Below are 4,409 nucleotides of genomic sequence, written 5' to 3'. Positions count from 1 at the left end.
GGATTTCTCAGGAACATCATAAAGGAAGAAAGCAAAAGGTTAGTAAGAAGACAAGAAAGAAAAGACAAAAATGATGTCAGAAGAGACTCTGAAACGTGTGCTCCCATACAGAGATGCAAAAGCAAGTGTAAGAAGTGAGGAGGTAGAAGAACTGAACAGAAGATTTCAAAGACCAGCTCAAGAACACAAAGTGAAATATTATAATGAAATATGCAAAGACCTGGAGTTAGAAAACCAAAAGGGAAGAACATGCTCAGCTTTTCTTAAGCTGAGCAAATTGAAAAAATTCAAGCCTAAACTTGAAGGATTGAAGGATTCTCTGGGCAAATTATTGAATGATGCAGAAAGCATCAAAAGAAGATGGACGGTTCCTCTCGGAGCAGAGACGGCAAATGGCGGACTTCGATACCTACAACAATCAGGCCTACAGCAGCTTTGGCGGCCGCAGAGGGTTCTGCGGTACTGCCGGAGGCCATGGTTCCCGCAGCCAGAAGGAGCTGCCCACAGAGCCCCCCTGCACATCGTATGTGGGTAATCTGCTTTTTAATACAGTTCAGGGCGATATAGATGGTATCTTTAAGGATCTCAGCATAAGGAGCGTCCGGCTTGTCAGAAACGAAAGACCCAGATTTAAAGGGTTCTGCTACGTAGAGTTTGACGAGGCAGACTCCGAGCACTGTTGGGTGACCGGTCACTTCATGTGGACATTGCAGAAGGCAGAAAACAAGATAAAGGTGGCTTTGGATTCAGGAAAGGTGGACCAGATGACAGAGGAATGGGTGGCTCTGGAGAATCGAGAAGTGGCTGGGATTCCCCAGAGGACTTAAATTCTGGCTTCAGGGATGATTTCTTAGGAGGCAGGGGCGGAAGTCGGCCTGGTGACCGGCGAACAGGCCCGCCAATGTGGAGTCGCTTTCGAGACGGCCCTCCCCTCCGTGGATCCAATAGGGATTTCCTAGAACCAACATAAGAGGAAGGAGCACAGAGACCACGACTTCAGCTGAAACCTCCAACAGTCGCCACGCCCCTCATCAAGTAGCCAATCCCAACTTTGCTATCTTCGGGGGAGCCAGGCCCAGAGAGGAAGTCATTCACAAAGAACAAGATTGAGCTGGAGGTTGGGAGGGAATGGGGTGTGGGTGAGAGTTAAAGCAAGACCGCAGCCTGGTCAGCCCACCCTCAGACTGGCGGCCCTGCAGTTACCATTCCTGGGCCCCACGTTTGTCCTCCTGTCTTACAGCGGTAACACAGAGCTTGTGAATGCATGTCAGCTGTTAACAAGTGGTTTGGAAACACAGAGCTTGTGAATGCATGTCAGCTGTTAACAAGTGGTTTTTAGTACATTCTTGGCTTGGTTGTATCTATCTAGTGCCTGTTTTGTGTTTTGTTTTGTTTTGTTTTGTTTTTTCCTACCACCTCTTCCTCATATTTTTCTCTCTTTCATCTTCCTGCTCCTTGTTTTCCTTATAGCACATGGTTTTCCATCGAGGATCAGAGGAACTCAGTGAGGGGAGGAGCGCTTTGGGTTGGAGTGCTGCTTCGTCTTTTTCCTTGGCATTTTCTTCCTTTAGACGCTGGCCAGGCGGCCCCTTGGTTTTCCTCCGTGCTTCCCTTTTGCCCTGCATGTTGAGTTCTGTGTAGCTGCAGCTTCCAGGGAAAAAACAAACAAACTAGAATGAAAGTCTCTGGCAGGTTGAATAGCATCTTTGATTCTGAGCAACATACAGAATTGAAGGCATCGTGTTTCCAAAACCAGGGGGAAAGTGTCTCTGCTGCATTGCAGAGGCCTGCCTGCCCTCCTTTCTAGGTGGTCCTGTCTCCACTACAGCTCCCCAGATGGGTTCCTCACTGAAGATAGGCACCTGTCTCAAAGGGGGAGCCCTACAAGAAGAAGAGTAGTAAGGTGTTGGTGGGGTGGACTGGGCTCACAGTTGGATCCCAGCCCTTGTAAGTCCCGGTCCAGTGTAGGGAACGCTTCTCACTGGCTGTGTAAGGGGCGGCAGAGCTGTGCCCGGCTGATGTTGCTTTTTTTTAGAAATCCGTGTTGTCTCTGTTTTTCATCTTCCCTGGTATGTCACATAAGGAGAACTGTGTTCCACCATTTGTTACACTTCTATTGAAAAAGGGCCTAAACTCTTGGACACTGAGTGTGTCACTTAATGAGTTGAAAATGTCATGAGGCAGAACTAGGAGAAGTTTCAGGTGCTTTCAGGTGGCTGTCCACACCTCGCCTGGTGGCCAGGGTCTGTGTCTTGTGCCCAGGCACAGTAGTCCATGCTTCCTGCAGGATGAGAGTAAGCTTGAATACATATGTGTGAACAACACACACATTCTTTAACCCCCGAAATCCACCCAGTCCTGTTGGGAGCAGTTCCGGGTCAGCCATCAGCTCAAGTCTGACTGGTGGTGGGGGCCCCAGGGGTAACCTGGCCTGTGCAGTTTCATGTGCTTTAGTTAGTAAGTAGTTCCCCATTAACCTCTCAGCCTGGGCTTCTACTCTGTCTTTGTTGCAAGGTCTCAGCAATTTACAGAACTCTTCCTCCTTACCATCCTCCCTCCTGTCCTCTGCTTCTGAAATAAGAACCATTTGTGTAACACCAATACTAAATTTAAGAAAGACATGCATTATGTGGTTGTAATCAAACCTGATGCTTTCAGATGACCTGCTTCCATCTGCAATGTGGAAAAGATGAAGAGCAAAACAACTTCATCTAAACTTTTGGGTGATCCAGTTGACTTTTCAGTGTAAGAATGGGATTCCAAACACTTAAACACATTCAGCTATATGACAGAAAGTAAATCTATGGATATGGTATTTTGTGAATGATCTTTTAAATAAAGAAAACCTTACATAATAAAAAAAAAAAAGAAGAAGAAGAAGAAGAAAGATGGAAAGAATACACAAAGTCACTGTTCCAAAAGGAAATGATTGGTGTTCAACCATTTCAAGAGATAACGTGATCAAGAGCCAGTGATCCTGAAGGAAGAAGTCCAAGGTACATTGAATTCATTGGCAAAGAACAAGACACTGGGAATTGATGGCCTACAATGTGAGGCGGCACTGGAGGCACTCTCTCATCTATGCCACAAAATTTGGAAGCCGTCTACCTGGCCAAATGATTGGAAGACATCCGTATTTGTGCCCATTCCAAAGAGAAGTGACCCCATTGAATGCAGTAATCATCAGACAATTATCATTGATATTCCATGTCAGAAAAGTTTTACTAAAGGTAATACAGAATTGGCTGCAACCATACATTGACAGAGAAATTCCAGATGTTCGAGCTGGATTCCGAAGAGAAGGTGGGATGAGTGATATCATTGCTGGTGTCCAGTGGATCTTGGCTGAAAGCAAAGAATTCCAGAAAGATGTTAACCTGTGCTTTATTGACTATGCAGAGGCTTTCAGTTGTGTGGATCATGACAAGCTATGGACAACATTGTGAAGTATGAGTATTCCTGAACACTTAATTGTGCTCATGAGGAACCTGTACATAGGCAGCTGTCTGTGGACTTATGGATAGAGAGTGACTGGGTACTGGAGACCAGAATATAGGCTTGCAGAATGTGTCCTTTGGTTGTTTAAATTATTACATATTCCTTAGTGTTTTTGTGTACATCCTTTCACCCCACACACCTTCCCCAGAAAAAAAGCAAAAAACAAAATATCCCTGAGGGAATAGAAGCAAATACTGTTGTATGATGATGCGTGAAGGAAATTGTAATCATTGCAATGAAACTGTGGTGTAAAGTTGATGTTCTCCCTTGTAAACTCACTCAGATCACAATAAAAACTTTTTTTTTAAAAAAAAGAGGTAGTTTTTTTACAAACTAAGGGAACAATGAATGGGTGAAAATTAGGAAAGATGTGTGACAGGGTTGTATTTTTTCACCATACTTTTCAACCTGTATGCTGAGCAAATAATCTGAGAAGCTGTGTTATATGAATAAAAACCTGGCATAAGAATTAGAGGAATACTCACTGACGACCTGTGGTATGTAGATAATATAACCTTGCTTACGGACAGTGAGGAAGATTAAAAATACTAATGAAAATCAAAAACCACAGACTTAGGTATGGAGTGCATCTCAGTGTAAAGAAAACAAAAATCCTCACCACTGGACAACTCAAACATCTTTTTCAACAGAGAAAAGATTGAAGTTGTCAAGGACTTCATGATTCTTGGATTAACTATCAACACTCATGGAAGCAGCAGACAAGAAATCAAACAACATATTACATTAGGCAAATCTGCTACCTTTTTAAAGTGTTAAAGAGCAAAGATGTCAGCTTGAGGACTAAGGTGCGCCTGACCCAAGCCATGGTATTTTCAATAACCTCATATGCATGTGAAAGCTGGACAGTGGATAAGGAAAAACTTATTCTGTAGATGAACTGATGTTTTTGA

The 4,409-nt window shown here is 44.0% G+C and overlaps 1 protein-coding gene and 1 pseudogene across 4 annotated transcripts in view; both read left to right on the top strand.

Annotated features, from left to right (window-relative positions):
- LOC102835002 (opioid-binding protein/cell adhesion molecule-like) overlaps positions 1-4,409 on the top strand; it is a 2,270,024-nt gene that overhangs the window by 1,342,733 nt on the left and 922,882 nt on the right. The gene's annotated exons all lie outside the window — the stretch shown is intronic.
- Positions 393-1,110, top strand: LOC102834612 (annotated as a pseudogene).

The sequence above is a fragment of the Chrysochloris asiatica genome, unplaced genomic scaffold (genome assembly GCF_000296735.1).
Source record: "Chrysochloris asiatica unplaced genomic scaffold, ChrAsi1.0 scaffold00158, whole genome shotgun sequence".
NCBI lineage: Eukaryota > Metazoa > Chordata > Mammalia > Afrosoricida > Chrysochloridae > Chrysochloris > Chrysochloris asiatica.
This window is presented reverse-complemented; position numbering and strand designations above follow the sequence as displayed.